Source organism: Periplaneta americana, chromosome 7 (assembly GCF_040183065.1).
Source record: "Periplaneta americana isolate PAMFEO1 chromosome 7, P.americana_PAMFEO1_priV1, whole genome shotgun sequence".
NCBI classification, from domain to species: domain Eukaryota; kingdom Metazoa; phylum Arthropoda; class Insecta; order Blattodea; family Blattidae; genus Periplaneta; species Periplaneta americana.
Window position 1 is genome coordinate 8376256 of NC_091123.1, and position 18756 is coordinate 8395011.

The 18756-nt window shown below is 35.8% G+C and overlaps 1 long non-coding RNA gene across 2 annotated transcripts in view; it reads right to left on the bottom strand.

Annotated features, from left to right (window-relative positions):
- Window positions 1–18756, bottom strand: part of LOC138702867 (uncharacterized) — a 154126-nt gene that overhangs the window by 2416 nt on the left and 132954 nt on the right. Inside the window, exons 1-4 of one of the 2 annotated variants that reach the window (XR_011332914.1) lie at window positions 15473–15575; window positions 8964–9116; window positions 7965–8060; window positions 4888–5058 (exon numbers count right to left, since the gene is read on the bottom strand). This is a non-coding gene — a long non-coding RNA (uncharacterized lncRNA). Of the gene's footprint in view, window positions 1–4887; window positions 5059–7964; window positions 8061–8963; window positions 9117–15472; window positions 15576–18756 lie in introns of those variants that run through there. The other variant, XR_011332913.1, reaches the window with a different exon arrangement.

The window sequence follows — 18756 nt, forward strand, 5'->3', positions numbered from 1 at the left end:
TGCACATCAAATATAATTTTTTATAACGAAATTAATATGTCACGATTTGAAATCAAATACACACAATGGCAGTGTTGTTAAAATTAAATGTAATGATTTACTGTAATTTTTTTCTGTATTGTGGACAATACTGTTCATATCTCTGAAAAATTAAATCTTCAGAGTAATTAATCACCATACACGAATTTTTATGTTTAGTTGCAGATTTTACCCTCAGACCAGATGGTTTCACAGAGAACAGTCCTTCTTTATTCAAAGATTAGGGGCTACTAATTGCCAAACATCTTGTAATATAGTGATACGAGATATATTATATATCAACATCTTCGATTCTGCTGGCCCTTCACATTTTTGTATTCGAGCCAGCAGTCCCTTACTAACACTATTTACAGCTTAAACACAGACATAACGTGACTTTAAAACCTACTCTTAACTATGTCTCATGTCTCTAGACTAGACGGCAGTTCGGAATGCAGTCAGCTGCTACACTGTGGCATCTCTGGTATGTGACATCACAAGCTTGTACAGTAGAACCAATCGGAATCAGTCTGTAACAAGTACTTTCCGAGTTCGTTTGTTCATGTGTGAGTGTTTCAATACATTGAATAAGTAAAACTAACATTTACTGTGGGTAAGATAAATAAATGGAAAAAGAGACTGTAAAAAGACAAGTATTGCACAGGCAGGCACGAAAAATAGTGTTTAAGGTGTATAATTATTTTAAAAATGTTGACGAGCAGAACACTGCCAGCCATCTTGATGCTGGCTGCAATGTTGCCAACGTGCAAGAAACAAATGCAGAAGCATGTGGTGTGGGATTGAGAACCGTGCAAAGAATACTGTTAATGAAGGAAAGAGTTTTTGTTTGGTGTCATGCTTACAGTAATCAACGGCTAAGATTATTGTCTTTTGATAATTTAAATTCTCTGCTGTGCTATTTGTATTACACATGCTCGTGAAGTACGATGTGGCAATGTTGTACGCTGCCTTGCTCTCTATCTATCTCTCTCTCTCAATGCAAACGCTAGCAGACTACTGCCTTCCGAATTGCCGTCGACCTACATTTTCACTTAATTCTCCTAATTTATCCCCTTCTTACCCTACTTCACTTCTCTTATTCTCAGCTATACTTTTATTCCTACTAGTTTTCTCATTGGAACGGTTGGAAGTAAATCCCGAAAAGACTAAGTATATGATTATGTCTCGTGACCAGAATATTGTATGAAATGGAAATATAAAAATTGGAGATTTATCCTTCGAAGAGGTGAAAAAATTCAAGTATCTTGGAGCAACAGTAACAAATATAAATGACACTCAGGAGGAAATTAAACACAGAATAAATATGGGAAATGCCTGTTATTATTCGGTTGAGGAGCTTTTGTCATCGAGTCTGCTGTCAAAAAATCTGAAAGTTAGAATTTATAAAACAGTTATATTACCGGTTGTTCTATATGGTTGTGAAGCTTGGACTCTCACTTTGAGAGAGGAACAGAGATTGAGTGTTTGAGAATAAGGTTCTTAGGAAAATATTTGGGGCTAAGAGGGATGAAGTTACAGGAGAATGGAGAAAGTTACACAACGCAGAGCTGCACACATTGTATTCTTCACCTGACATAATTAGGAACATTAAATCCAGATGTTTGAGATGGGCAGGGCACGTAGCACGTATGGGCGAATCCAGAAATGCATACAGAGTGTTAGTTGGGAGGCCGGCGGGGAAAAAGACCTTTGGGTAGGCCAAGATGTAGATGGGAAGATAATATTAAAATGGATTTGAGGGAGGTGGGATATGATGGTAGAGACTGGATTAATCTTGCTCAGGATAGGGATCAATGGTGGGCTTATGTGAGGGCAGCAATGAACTTCCGGGTTCCTTAAAAGCCAATAAGTAAGTAAGTAAGTAAGTAAGTAAGTAAGTTTTCTCATTCAACTTCATTCTCCTTTTTTCATAACTAACTGAATACTTCCTTCTTGTAAATAATTTAATACATTTAAACTTATTAACATAGAAGATCTAACCCTTGTTGACTATTTCAGTAAAAACATAACCTATTATTAAATTTGCTGTCTAAACACTTCTTAGACACCACATTAGCACTTGTACTCTGAAATATTGTTTCACTTTATTTATAACATGGTCTTAGAATCCAGTGTTTAATCAAAACAATTCTATAAAACTGAAAAAGTGCATCAGTTCAATTCCATTTTTCCATTATTAACTAAACCTGCTATTATTTCAACCCACTGATATGCCATTTCCTCAGATTACAGACCGTTTTTTCTTTCCTACTGCCCCCTCGTTTCACACTCCTAACACGCTTTACATTCAACTTCCCCTTCCACTTTCCACACTTATTTCACTTCCTCTTTCACCATTCTCTTCTTTGGTTGAAGATCTCCACCTCTGTTGCCATTTGATACTTTGCTTGTTTCACTGACTTGACCTTGGGGTGACATTATTGTTCATCTACCTGGTGACATAACCACTGCCGAATTCGTTATCATCTGAATGGAATTTGCTAACAATGGTTTCTTCCGACATCCTTCCATTGCAATCTCCTGTATCACCGTCCTCATGCCTTCCGCAACTTTACCCTTTCTATTCATTCCACTATTATTAACAATCCTCCTTATTTTCTCCTTATCTCTATTCTCTTTCTTTCATTTACATTCTATTTGTCGACTCATTCAAGTTTTCTAAACAAAATTCGACATCAAGTAAGCCCTCATTAATTTTCAATTTATCCTTAATTTTGCATAATGTCCATTTTTCCTAGCTCCTTTCATAAACGACACTAACACCTTCATTCTACACCTCTTTCACTTGTTCATTTCCAATGTCAATACCTAATCACTCCCAGCACACATTCACTATCACTTCATAAGTATCCCAAGACTGTTCTTTCACTTGCTCTTCAATACCAAAGATGGTTAGGCTGTTCCTCCTTTTCTCTTCTAAATATTTCACCTTCCTTTTGTAGATCTTCCAGTTTTCTGTTAATAATATCGATGGCCTCCCTTACAGTTGCGATATCCATTCTCAACAGATCCTTCAACTTACTTATTACTCACTATGAAATGGCTTCCGTATACTACTGCACTTTCCAAGTTGGCAGGCTCGCAGTCAATCACATCTTACTCAGCTCTTTGCTCATTGAGTACTGATCTTGTAATATAGTCCGTACACTGGGCTGATACAAAATTATTGTATTATATTTATTTACATTCCAGGGTATTCGTACATTGCTTCACAGATAGAATATGGAACATGTCAAACAGAAAAAAAAAATCTTAATAGTAGGTACTATAAAGTAGTCTTTGTCATGATCATCATCATCAATGTTTGTCATGGTCATCAAAGTAGTTGTGACTCTTGTTTATATTGTCCTTATAGTGATTCTTGTTGTGGTCTTTATCGTCGTTATTTTTGTCATAGTCCTCATCGCTGTCATGATCCTTGTTTCTTTGTTGTGGTTCTTATAGTGATTCTTGTTGTCTTTGTCATGGATCTGGTCCTCATCATGATCCTACTTATCTTTGTTGTGGTCTTTATCGTCGTTATTTTTGTCATAGTCCTCATCGCTGTCATGATCCTTGTTTCTTTGTCGTGGTTCTTATAGTGATTCTTGTTGTCTTTGTCATGACCTGGTGCTCATCATGATTCTACTTATCTTTGTTGCGGTCTTTATTGTCGTTATTTTTGTCATGGTCCTCATCGTTGTTGTGATCCTTGTTGTTTCTTTGTCATGGTCCTTATAGTGGTTCTTGTTGTCTTTGTCATAGTCCTGGTCCTTGTCATGATCTTTATCATCTTTGTCGTGATCCTTCTTCTTATCATGATCCTTGTTGTCATTGTCATTGCTCTTATAGTGTTACTTATTGTCTTTGTTATGGTCCTTATATTTTACCTTTTTCGTGGTCGTTATGATTTTATGTCCCTGTCATATCTTTACCCTCGTCCTTTTGTCGTGGTCCTTATTGTCGTCCTCGTCTTTGCCATGGTTCTTATCATCGTCCTTATTGTCTTTATCCTTGTGATCCTTTTTGTTATTTTAAAATAATCTATTTTCCCCATTTGTCAAGTGACTTTCGTGTCACATATCTTCCATACTTCATAAACATAGAAGACCATGCATGTAAATAGAAACCAAGCATTAGACATTCAACTCAGGTCTCCAACAAACTTTCTTGACAAATACCAGAAGAAATTCAAAACTATCTAATCTGGTTTACTGATGGCTCTCATGCAGAGACAGATTGCAAAGCTGACATGTACAGTGTATTTTCAAAGACAAGCATTAGCATTAATCTTGAAAAAATTGTACAGCTTTCCAGGAGGATATATTTGCACTCAAAAAGTTATCGTATTCAGAATGGTTACAATGGTAAGCATATTTTCTTTCTTCCATGCACTCAAGCTGCTCTCAAAGCACTTGGTTCTTACTTACAAAGTTCAAAACTAGGGTGAAACTGCCATCAAACACACATGGTCCTGCCAAACAGTAGCAAGCAATTTTTATAGTAATGGTGCTGTGATGTTGGTCGTAGTAGTGGTAATTAGTACTGGTGGTATATTAGCAGATATTTAATTGTTGTTTCTTAGAAACTAAGAAATAGAGAAAAAAAAAAGATTTAGTTGAAAAACAACGAACATGGCAACATGGTTTCAGCAATGATATTACATTATTGTCTTTGGTTCCAGCCTACAAGCCAACACGAAAAATAGCAAGCGATCTAATCTTGAAATTCAGCATAACTAACAAGCAGCCACCAGGGGATTTCAGGGCTCTCAGCATGTGAAACAAGTACTGTGGGAATCGGGCTTTAGTCTCTATACCAGGGGTGACAAACTCGTATTATAAACAGAGCAGTCTGCTCTATACTTACCAGTTCATGCATGTTTGTTGTCAGGAGTTGTGGTCCAGAGTTGCATCACATTCCCTGTCAGTGCCATTTCACTACGCAGGTTGGTGTGTGCATCAAGATCCTCCATTCTTATCTTCTATGAGAGTCACGTCAAGAGAATTTAACGCCCATTCCATAATTGTTCTCAGATGTCTGAAACAAGATAGATGACACTGATATATATTTTTACATAGCTATGTAAGAGCAAGATATGAAAACTGCATTGGTAGTAGAAAACATATTACAGCTTCAAAAATCTGTTTGTCGGAGGTAAAGGACACTATGTCACAAATACTGAATTTTAAAGGAGAGCTAAATGAAAGTGATCTTTAACACAGTACCTTATGGCATATAGTATTCTTTTCAACACGCTAACTCGCTTATTATTAGACGTAAAAGTTGGTGCTTTGCACCACTAAAAGAAAGCGAAAAATTAAATAGGAATATGAAAAAACCTCAATTTCGTAAAAATGAATGTAGTGTCCTTGAACTCTGATATACAGAAATATAAATCGGCAATACGTGGTAGATTAAAAAAAATTCCCAGAACTGCATAATTTCGGCCAACAAAAAATACTGCACGGAATATTTTAGTGCCAGGAATTGGAGGCTTTAGTGATGTCACTGTACAGGAAGTTTTAATCATATTGTCGTCATTAAATGGCAATTGTCGCAATTGAAAATATGATTTTCAGAAAAATGAACGAATATCAAATTTTGTGTTTTGCTGAAAAGAACACCTTCAGAGACAATCAGAATGCTTGAAGAAGCATCTGGTGGAGCAGCAGTATGACCCGCGGTCTAAACGTCAGTCATGCAAATAGAAATCAAAATCATATCCTAAGAAACAAAAATTCCGTCCAGACAAGGGCAAAGGCAAAGTCATGCTGGAGATCTATTTTGATGCTAGTGGTCTCATTCATTATGAATTCATTCCAGATGGTGTACCATAACCAAAGAAAAGTATGTTGACATTATTCGTTACCTCCAGGCTGCAGTGAGAAGGAAAAAGTCTCGAAAGATACAAAACAGTTGGTTTCTTTTGCACGAGAATGATCAACAAATTCATTGTTACTGGTCAAACAATTCTTTGCCAAGCACAATGTAACAGTTTTGGAGCATTCACCACATTCTCTGACTTCCCACAGCCTGACTTTTTCCTGTTTCCACGACTGAAAAAGGTTCTGAAAGGACAATGATTTGCAAGTGCTGACAAAGTCACTGCAACTATGACGAGGGCACTGAAATTCAGGCCTGGTGGAACCTGATGGTGCCAAGGTGCTATTTTTCGAGGCCAGACAATACCAGAGCACTTTTATTATTTTCATATTTAAACAATTTCATAGTGAGGTCTACTCTGGAGACCTAAGAACCTCTATACTTAGATTCGAACCAAAATATTTTCATCTGACATACTTACTTACTGGCTTTTAAAGAACCCAGAGGTTCATTGCCGCCCTCACATAAGCCCGCCATTAGTCCCTATCCTGAACAAGATTAATCCAGTCTCTACCATCATATCCTACCTCCCTCAAATCCATTTTAATATTATCTTCCCATCTATGTCTCAGCCTCTCCAAAGGTCTTTTGCCCTCCGGCCTCCCAACTAACACTCTATATGCATTTCTGGATTCGCCCATACGTGCTACATGTCCTGCCCATTCCAAACATCTGGATTTTATGGTCCTAATTATGTCAGGTTTTCATCTGACATACCATAAATATTTCTGTGGAAATGGTAATGATGAACATGGATGCGACAAAGACAACTACTACCAATACTACCAGTACTGCTCAGAGCCAGGGCACTTTTCTGTTTAGAAATACAACACTGACTGAAAACATATCGAAAAATGGTCTGCAGGAATATTTCCAAACATTTTACTATCACTGAAAAAGTGTATCATTGCCAAAGAAAATGTTGTGTAAGTGGCTGTAAAGTTCCTGATTTCCGTGTAATAAACCAATTCCAGGAAATTTTAAAATATAATCAATATTTGAAGTTTAAGGGTATTTACCATAATTTTAAATTGTATTAGGCCTACATAGTGATCTATATCTGTATCTATAGGCCTACATACATATCTATCCCTTTTATTAATCCAACTACTTCTGATCTATTTTGCCCCACCAAATATATAGAAGGTGAAAGGGGTATAACTGTATTAATTTGAACTAGTAATAGGTATCAATAAAACTAGCAGTAAGTTCCAATAACCGTTTCTCTATCTATAAAAAAACCGAGTTTCTATTGGGAAATTGAAAGTGGGTATGTTGCAACAGCGGAATGCTTGATTCGCCATAAATTAAAAGCATATTTAGGTACCGTACTCACAATTAGTAAATTTTATCACTGTCCTTAATTGACTACACCTTTAGAACTCTACGAACAGACTCGCATAAGACTTGCTACTGCTGAAGCACAATGTAAGAACACAGATAATAAGTGTACACTTGCCAAGCAACCCTTCAGTGCAGCAATGCCACATTTCCTTGAAGATTCCATCACTATAAATGTGTTTTTAATCAGTTAATTTTGTACGTTTTTCGAAGAAATGACAAAGGAATACTTTTTTCGGCTTGTTCTTCGCGTTGATATCTTACCACTCATGTCTCAATGCCCAGTAGTTTTACCATAAATGAGTTTCAAACTTTAGAAAATTTTTTTTTCGACTAAACTGTTATTCAAATACCAAAATAACATTTCACTTTTTGGTTACTTACAACCTAAAGATTCTGTTCTTAAATTTAATGCAATTATACCTCTTTCACCCTGTATAATCTCCTGCAATTCATTATTATTATTATTATTATTATTATTATTATTATTATTATTATCATCATCATCATCTCATCAAGTGTATGGTAATTCACCTAATTATTGTTCTAATCTGTTTCATCAAAGCTATCTAATCTAATCAAGCCTATGATCTCAGCAAATCTGATATAAATGTATCTACTTCAGTATACTCAGTTGTACCAAGAATAAATATAATTTAATTTATTCTAGTCAAATACAATGCATTTTAATCCATTATATTATAATATATTATACCAACCTTATGCCGATGATGTTCTTCCTTCACTTCTCCATGCTTGTCCTGCTCATTGGTTTCAGGAAAACCTCTCGTCCTCCCCTAGTCCATGAAGAAAATCTGAAGCAGACATTCCAACAGATTATAAGTTCGATGTCAAGTCAAATATAGCCTAAGTGCTCTATTTTACAATTAAAAGTACCCAGATAAAACCTGGCTCACGGAGTTTCTGTCTTCCAGATTTATGAAAACAATATTCCACATCAGACAAACAATTTGTTTCAAGTTCAATGAGCAATTTTACAATATGAACTTAATCAAAGAAGAATTCCAATAACACAGATTCAAACAGCTGTGTAATATTGACTAGACATTAATTGCAAATAAATGTCAGTAGAATGCAAAGTAAAAACTGGAAATTTATCCTTTGAAGAGGTGGAAAAATTCAAATATCTTTCGTTACCTAGGGTCCTTTCAAAAAAAAAAAAAGTTAAAATTTATAAAACAGTTATATTACCGGTTATTCTGTACGGTTGTGGAACTTGGACTCTCACTTTGAGAGAAGAACAGAGGTTAAGGGTGGAAAATATTTGAGGCTAAGAGGGATGAAGTCACAGAAGAACGGAGAAAGTTACACAACGCAGAACTGCACGCATTGTATTCTTCACCTAACATAATTAGGAACTTAAATTCAGATGTTTGAGATGGGCAGGGCATGTAGCACTTATAGGTGAATCTAGAAATTTATATGAAGTTGGTTGGGAAACCTGAGGGAAAACGATCTTTGGGAGGCCGAGACATAGATGGGAGGATAATATTAAAATGGACTTAAGGGAGTTGGGATATGATGATAGGGACTGGATTAATCTTGCTCAGAATAGAAACGGATGACAGGCTTATGTGAAGGTGGCAATGAACCTTCAGGTTCTCTAAAAGCCATTTAAGTAAATAAGTATACAAAAGTATACAGTAAACTAAGGATGAATTTTGGAAGAGAGTAGCCACCTTGGTCTCTGTACTTACCAGTTTTTGAATGTTTGCTGGCAGGGGCTGCGGTCCAGAGTTGCCTCAAATTTCAGTCTAAGCGCCACTCAACTATGCAGCTTGTCGTGTGCATCACGATCTTCTGAGAAGTTCCAGAGATCCAACACCAATTCCAGAATTAACCCTGAATATCTGAAACAAGATATAACAATACTCGTTATGGTTATTCCAGCATTACTGTTCATTTACTGGTACAGTATTAAGTTTAACTGTTATCAGAGAGATAAAATAAGGTTGTAAGGGAGAAACAGTTTTACGAAAGAAAAGTACTGATGATCAAGGAAAAACTGCTCATTATGTACTGCACATTGTTTATGACGATTCTTAAGTCTTTCACTTCTTCATACCAGTTCTGCTAGTTGGTCTGGGAAAAACCTGTCACCCTCCCTGGCCACAGAGAAATGCGGAAAACTGATTTTGAGTATATTGTTTGTCTTTGTAGGCCTATAGCAATTTTTTTCTATACTACTGGCGAAATTTTGTTCATATTCCATTATCTACCAATAAATTTATCCGAGAATGACGTACATTACATATGTGAAACCCTTACCGGTATATAAAAAGGATCACACTCAGTAATTCGAAATTATAGGTCACTGTCATTACTGTTTTTTCTCTAAGATAATTAAAAAAGTTATCCACAAGAGGCTTGTGTCACTTTTCATCCATCATAATTTATAACAGTTGAAAACCAACAAGGATGTGCAATGCCAAATCAACTAATATGGCAGGGCTTCCATAATTTTTTACTCATCATAACATAACAGTTGAAAACCAACATGGATTTGCAATGTGAATCTATCGACAGGAAATAAATAGGAATACTATTTTTAAACCTCCCAAAGGTATTCGATCTTGTGGATTTTATGGCACTATTTTGTTAGAAAAATTCAAAACCACTGGAATAAGCTTAGCACACAGTTCGTTTACTTCTCACATAGAAAACCATGCACGAAGGTAAATATTACTTATAAAGAAAACAGTGGAAATATAATAAATTACTTATCAGAGACATAGTGTTCCTCAAGGCTCAATTTTTGGACCAATTCTACGATGAGTCATACACCAGTAATGGGAAAGCATCTTTATTTGCAGATGATAACAGTATCTTTTCATCATGAAAACATGTCAATACTGTAGTTTGCTTACAGATAAAACAATAGATGAATGAGTGGAATGGTGTGAAATAAACAGACTGATAATGAATAAATCGTAATCCATTGCCATTTTTTTTCATCATATACAAAACAATAACTCATAGAGTATCAAAATGAAACAATTCAGTATTCTAATACAACATTTCTTGGTACCAGTGTATGGCTAGATGGACATTTAAAATGGTCCATACATCTTCAGGGACTAGAGAAAACTTTAAGTAAATTTGCTTTGCTTTGAGACTACTAATAAAAACATCTGTTGAACCTGCTCACACATTGTATTTCGCATACTTTCACTCTGTCCTAACTTACGGTATAATCTTTTTGGATAATTCGCCTAATGCAACCCAAATATTTAAATTGCGTCATTGAGGCCATCATTCAAGTGTCTCGAACTACTAACTGCAAGCCATTCTTTAAAAAATTACATATTCTACCTTCACATTGTATATTATATTAATGAAACTTTAAATTTTATCGAACATAACTTGTATAGCTATCCTATAAATTCAGACACACACCAGTACAATAGAAGAAATAAAGATAATGTATTTTTATGGAGCCTTATAACACAATTTTAAATTGAAACAGTCATTCATGCTGGTCTTCATATGTACAACAGCCTACCAAATTATTTTAAAGAAATATCAGCACATCAAAAATTTAGGAAAGTTCTTCAAAAATTTTTAATTGAAAATTGCCATTATTGACTATAAAAAGATTGGCTTTCTTAAAAAAAAATCTACTTTTTATTTCAAGATTCTGACTTCAAGATGAGACGTTCTCATCTTAAATATGTGAATTGCTTCTGTACAGGGTTTATAGCCCAAGTCGACTCCAGCTTAATTCACAAAATGATTAATAAAATCTAGTGTTCCAAGAAGTTGCCGTATTATTGCAAATGTTTAATTTTGAAATTATTTCTAACTTATGTTGCAAATTTCCTATGTTGTAATAAATTTTCTAATTATTTTTGTAGGCCTATATTTGACATGTTCCATATCATGAATGTGATCAGTTGGACGCAATAAATAATATGCATGTGAACAATCTTTCTGTAAAGAAATTAATGTTTGTCTATGCAAAATCAAACACACAACACTGTAGTTAAAATTAAATGTAGGAATTTGTTATGTGACACCTACTTATAGTAGGGAATATAAAGTTCATACCTAATATCTTCAAAGTAATTATTTATTATACAGAGTAGGCGGAATGAATCAAGCAAAACTGATACGAGGGGAGTGGTAATGTGACAGTAAGTAAATTGTCAATAGGGGATCTAATAGGTATGACGAACAAATAGGTACTCTTATGTGGTTATTGCGAGAATTGTAACAGGAAATCGAGAACTGTGACAAGGTTAGAGTGGGTTAGATGAGGTGATAGCTAAGTCATTGAAAACCGTACTAGTTAAACTCCCTTAAGGCGAGAGGTTACTAAAATTTGACCATTTTGGTCATATTTTTTCGATTTTTCAATTTTGCCACCAAAAAAATCAGTATTTCACTTGTAAGTAATATTTCTAGTCATTTTAAAAAAATGCTTGCACGCATTCGGGGCATTTAAAGGGTGCACTTCCAAACAGGGGCGGTGGCATTTTCTCTAAAGTTAGAGCCCAGTTTACGTGTATGTGTGTATTAATCGAAAATTAGACGCTGGAAAATATTGAGAATAGGACGCATGTTTATATGACATTTTTTTCGATTGATACACACATACCTAAATCGGGCTCTATCCTTAGAGGAAATGCCATTGCCCTGTACAGAAGCGCGCCCCATTTAAATGCCAAGTGGGTATGGCACTAATGTTCCATCACTATTACACTTTTTATCTTATTAAATTTAAACAGCAAGGATTTTATTATTCATAAACCAAAGCTTGAGCACTGTACTTCAGTTTACGCTTTCCTCGGCAAAGGTGCTGTAAATCAATATGAACACATGTTTCCTATATGCTTTGTTTTGATCAGTTGGCTTAGTTTGTGGCAAGTGTTAGTGAACGTGTGTTTGGTTGGTGTTCATTTTCTGTAGTTTATAATTATTTTCCCGTAATTCTAGTTATTTAAAAGTTTATTTCTTCGTGTAAAATGTAGCATGTAGGTTATACATGTAGTGTAAAGTATAGGTTAGGTAGTAAATCATGACTAGAAGTAAGAATAACACACTTCTAATCAACAGAAAAGTTAATAACGAGGGCAGAGGGTGTTTTGAGGAGTCAGGAGAGATGTACATTTGTACTAGGAAAATTTTAACAAGTTAGATATTTTTCCTAAGCATTTAGTTTGATTCTGTAAATTTTTAAAGTATATAGTGAACTAAATTGCAATTTTCAACTATACTTTGCTGCACGTAATATTTTAAAATATATTCCCCATGAATGATTGCACCTACAGACTTAAAATTGTATACACAAATGAAAAATGGTCCATTGATTCACAGTCTTAAAGGACACTTTTAACACCACTTAGCTCGGAACCATTTTTTTAACATTACTCAATACAAATGTCCATGGCATTCTTCACAGAATTCACAAAATTTGATGAAAATTTTGGTGAAACGAGTGTTGAGCGACTTCCGCCGATTTTGGAATAGACACCAACGCACTTGAACTGCCAACATAGAAAACAAAAAGTCACACTCAATCGCTTTCACCTTCATCTTGACGGGATAATAAAAGCCTAAACTAACCTAATCTAACCTAAGTGCGTCGGTGTCTATGCCAAAATTGGCGGAAGTCGCTCAACACTCGTTTAACCAAATTTCTTTTTAAGTACAAGCATTAGAGAAAATGTAATGCTACATCGCCTAATAGAACTAACTGGCATTCAGAAAATAATTTTAGTTAATTATTATCTTCATTTAATAAAAAAGTGGACCTTCATTAATGAGTAAAGGTAAAGGTATCCCCGTAACATGCCATGAAGGCACTTGGGGGGGCATGGAGGTGGAGCCCCATGCTTTCCGTGACCTCGGCACTAGAATGAGGTGGTGTGGTCGGCACCACGCTCTGACCGCCTTTTACCCCCGGGAAAGATCCGGTACTCAATTTTATAGGAGGCTGAGTGAACCTCGGGGGCCGTTCTGAAAGTTTGGCAACGAGAAAAAATCCTGTCACCACCTGGGATCGAACCCCGGACCTTCCAGTCCGTAGCCAGCTGCTCTACCAACTGAGCTACCCGGCCGCCTTCATTAATGAGTACCCAATTAAATTAATAATTTATTTTATTACATGCAAACTGTTGATGCAAAAAAATCTGGAAAAAAATACAGTACTGGTAGCTTAATAAATATCACATAGTTCTGTACAAAATTTCAAACGGATTGGACCAAAATTGTGTAAAATTAAAATTTCAGTAGCTTAAAACCATAATAGTAATTTATGCAAAGAGTCGAAAGTGCATCATCATCATCATCATCATCATCATAATCATAATCACTCGAGTGTGTTCTGAAGAACAAGGCATTAGCAGAGTTCGTTAATTACACAAGAATACTTTAGTGCAATATTTAATCTATGATCGTTTAATAATATTTATTTTTAAATGGTATCTAATTTATAGTGATTTGTTTTAAAATAGAATTATCATCATTAAAATAATGTTACCTAGACCTTACAATCATAGAAAGTCATTGGTTGCCACGGCAACCTAATGTTATGTTTACAATATTTCAATTGAAGACATTACAAAGAGAACCCTAGTCATTTTTTTAAACTGAGCTAAGGACACATTTGCTACTATTTGAAATGTTTATAGACTCCAAAAACGACCCATGTCAGCTGCAATAGCCACTCACAATAATAATATTTCATAATAGTCCATCTACAGTCACCTGCAATGATGAAGTGCGATGTTTGTAATTTGTAATATAGAATAGACATTGCAACTTCTCCGCTGTTTTCCTCAGTTCAGAACTCTAAAATACGGGACGGAAAGCTGTCCCGAAGACTTTTCTCGGGACGCATTAGAGAAAAACGGAACGATCTCGTATTTTACGAGACGTCTGGGAACCCTATCCATTGCATACAACGCCGACTAGCTATGTACATAATATTACACTAGTCAGACTTCAGATGTATACAAATTGTTCTTCCTCTGACACATCGTCAAGTGAGATGTATTGCTTGATAATAGATTTGAATTCTGCGTTCATAGAATGTACAAACGATGCTATACGTTCAATTGTTTTTAAGAATGGAAAAAAAAAAAAAACTTTTTGAAACGATGCTCATTTATAATATGACCTATTTTCTCACCATTTTAGGAAGCAGTCACACATCAATTCATATTTGACTCTCGATTTTTCTGGTAAAGTGGGTGGAAATAACAGTTGAAGGTGTTTGAAGGAAAGAGTTCTTCAGAATCATCCATTTCAGCGAAAGAACTACTATTTTGTGCAGTTATGGCTTACTGCACTCAGAAAGCTAGTGAATGACCTTTACAAAACACGTCTACTAGCACAATTTGCGGAGTTTCTACAATCGATAAAAATAGCAGTCATTCATACATTTTAAGAAGTGTTTGTAATGTTACGTTAAACATAGATACATCTGCTGTTATGCTAAAAAGCTCGAAAACAACTTTCAGAATTCTCACGTTGATAAATAGGCTATTTTTCAATTTATCATTTAAATATTGTAAAAATATTTGTCAAGTTCTTACGAGAATAAGTGTAGCACCAAATTTTCTTTTTAATATGGATCTTACATTCAAAATTATTTATATTTTCCGGTACTCAAAGATTAACAAAGGTATTTGGGCCTACAACACCGCCATTGTGATCTATCATCAACATGGCTATAGCAAACGGGCTCAAAAGACTCGCGATTCTTCCACAAATTTCACGAAAATTACGTAATATAATTTCTTCACGAAAAGACCACATAATACGTCGCTAATGAAGCCACAAGAAACACTCATGTAGCATAATAGATTTCTGGGGAAGAAAAAAAAAAGCATTATATTAGTTATCAAATTTTGTTCACAAGTACATTACTGTACAAGTATTTTCTTTTACGAATAGCTATTCTTAAGCACTTTATTTATACTACAACGTTTTGCGAGATGGAAACTAAGGTCTATTAAAGGGCTTGATATATAACATTATGAAAGCAAATTTAGAATATATATCGTATTTTTATCTAAAGTTAAATCTCAAATACAAACTATTCTTTCGTAGGCCTATTTATTATTACACTCGTAAGGTTATAAATGAGGCTTTTATTTTAAAATAAATTTTACATCTGTTACAAAACAGTGTCTCTCATAAGTTTGTAAAATACTTCTGAAGTATATGAATATACAAAAATATAAATCTAAAACCTTCTTACCTCACGAATGCAGAACCGACACATCACCTCAAGCGTTGTCGCTCAACTAAACAGAGTTCGCGTTCGGTTTCCAATAACCAGGCGAAGAGGGCAGCGTTTTTTTTTTGGGGGGGGGGCGGTAATTCAGCCAATGAGAATACAGAAAGTAATAAAATCTGATTCAGATGATCTGAATATTTTTTCAGACTTTGTTTATTAATTGTACACAGTACAGTATTATACAAAAGTAAAAAGTCATCGTTTTCGTAGAATACAGAGTAAGAATTAATGCGTTACAATTGAGTGTTTGTTTAGTAGCAATTGATTTTCAATTCATCTGTTCGATTGTCTATAAATCTAGTTGTACCAAAGTATGAAATCAATTACGTCATGTACAGTATTAATAAGCATGCTAATTAGCCACGTTAATAAGAGCCATCTGTAACACGATAATAGAAACAGAAACTCGACAACAGACGACGACCTACGGATGAACTCAAAAATCCTGCACAAGCGAAATGACCACAGATGTTTAAGCGTGTATAAACGTAAATTAAAAAATATATATGAAAGGGCAATCCATTCCAATAGGAAAACCTACGATTCAGAATTCGACTCCTATCCATGCGATTTGATAATTGCCAGCTCCATCAATAGTTATGCGGTCAGAAACAAGACAATGCATTCAAAAGAGCAGCTTCAAAAACGTGTAATAGAGAATAATAATGTTCCATTCAAATTTTGTACACGGAAAAGTCTTGTAGTCCACCATGTTGGCTCTGTAGATAGCGTGTGCGCTTCCCCATCCAAGGGTTCCATGATTCTATTCCCGGCGTAGGCAATTAAAGAGATTTTTATCTTTCGTTCATAGGACTGGGTGTTTGTCCCTTGTCATGTGCTGTCCTGTTTTGTCTCAGCGGTGGCTCTGTGCCGTGCAGACCACACAACCAGGTGGGCAGCAATATGCGCTTATTATGGGTCAAATGATTTATAATATACCCTTCCCTACAGCACACTGGAATGTAAAGTTGGTACAGTACGAAAGGGCGAAGAGAAAACATGACAATGAAAGAAAGATAGATAGATAGATAGATAGATAGATAGATAGATAGATAGATAGATAGATAGATAGATAGATAGATAGATAGATAGATAGATAGATAGATAGATAGATAGATAGATAGATAGATAGATAGATAGATAGATAGATTGATAGATAGATAGAAAGGAAGTGTCCATATCTATAAACTAATTGAAATGTCCGACCATATATTTGTTTACATAATTTCCTTTATGAAATGAATGTAAATAATGCATATCTACTAAATCAAATCGTTTTTGCGTACCGGTATTTATTTTACGATACATGTTAACATGGTATGACAAATGTCTCTATTCCGGTGGGGAATATGTTGAATTGCTTTTCTGTTCCAAAAAATCTTTCCATGAAACTGTGTTTACTTTCTGTAAACGGCCTCAGGGAAACTTGCTTTCTTCATGGCCCTCGTAATTGCGCTCGAGTGGCCAAAATTTGCAGCTATAACCACTTGTTTTGACATTATTAACATGATAGAAGAAAAAAATAACTTTTTACCTGCCCCCATGAGAATCTTTGCTTGTAAGTACTCGTAGTTAGACCATGAACCAAAGCATGGAATGGAATGGAGCTCTGAAGATCTATTGCGCTAATCCTTCAGCTAGACCAGGGCTGGGCATCGAGAGCGAATCCAAACTCTATACGGGAACGCTTAATATTCATCCGTCATGCTATCAACGCTGCGCGGACTTCGGCGGAGAAGAAAGGGGTTGAAGAGAAGTCATATGGCTCTCGGTGAGAGAATAGAAATCGCCCTTGGTGCCCAACCCTGGGCTAGACGCATTCCCAAATCTACACTGGTTGACTACAGTAAGATTCGCTGAGTACCCAGGTTTCGAGTAGGAAACCCCTGTCCTTAGGCCAGCCCTCTCCCTGCGTCACCAGCCGGCGTTCGGGGAACGCTATGGATGACGGAATGGTGTAAATGCCTAATATGGAAACAATGGAGAACCCCAAGAAAAACCCCAACTGTCCCCCACAAGTACTACTATGGATTTTTCAATGAAAAATCCCAAGCTTAACCGGGACTCGAACTCGGACCGCCTGTGTCACAGGATGAAGGTTTGATCACTTAGCCACCGCAGTTGAACCAACTCAACTTGTGTGACCACGATCAATGATGCCATCTCTCCTCGCTACGAGGTTAAGGGCGCCGAAATTACGTATAAAATTAGCCGGGCAGCACGGCCTCTCTCAGTAATATCTCGACATCGAGAGCAGCTACAAACCTGTGTCACTACTCGTTTATTTTGGAATTGCGAGTTCTGAAATATTAAAGTAATAATAGGCACATAAGACACACTTTGAGTGAACCACAATGAAAAATCTTTTGTAAGCTGAAACTATTTAAAAATGGCGCTGCATATGAAGAGAATAGTTAATTTACGTAACTATTACATAAATGATGATTTCCCGTACGAGTGAGATGTTTACGGCCGAGGCGTAAGCCGAGTACGGAAGAGACGCTTTCTGTAATAGTTCTGTAAGTACCGGTACAGTATCTTTGGGCGGCCGGCTGGCTGGCTGCGGACTGGAAGGTCCGGGGTTCGATCCCGAGTGGTGACGGGATTTTTCTCGTTCCCAAACTTCTAGAACAGCGCCGACGAGGTTCACTCAGGCTCCTATAAAACCTATAAAATTGAGTACCGGGTCTTTCCCGGGGGTAAAAGGCGGTCAGAGCGTGGTGCCGACCACACCACCTCATTCTAGTGCCGAGGTCATGGAAAGCATGGGGCTCTACCTCCATGCCTCTCAAGTGCCTTCATGGCATGTGAATAGGGGATACCTTTATCTTTTTTTTTACATAATATTTTAGTGAACCTACACGAAATAGATTAATTAATTTTGGAAATGAAAGAGAAATACACATTTTAATAGTACTGATAGGCCTATGTCATATGTATAGGCCATTAGTAATGAAGCAGTAATAATCGTTTTCTTTGTAAATATAGCGAAATAACAATAGTATGTTCTCTGTGACTGATATAATGTAGAATTAAATTCCCTGTGAAATTTTGAAAGATACGGAGACTTTGCTGAAAATTCCAGCAAAGTCTAAAAGATATAATTACAAAAAGAATACGAATCATTTCAGTTATGAAAAAAGGCTAATATAATATATAACATACAGAAAGAAAGGAAAAAGCATAATAAAATGTGAACAGCAGGTCAAAATAAATGAGATAAAGTATAAAAAATAAGACAATTA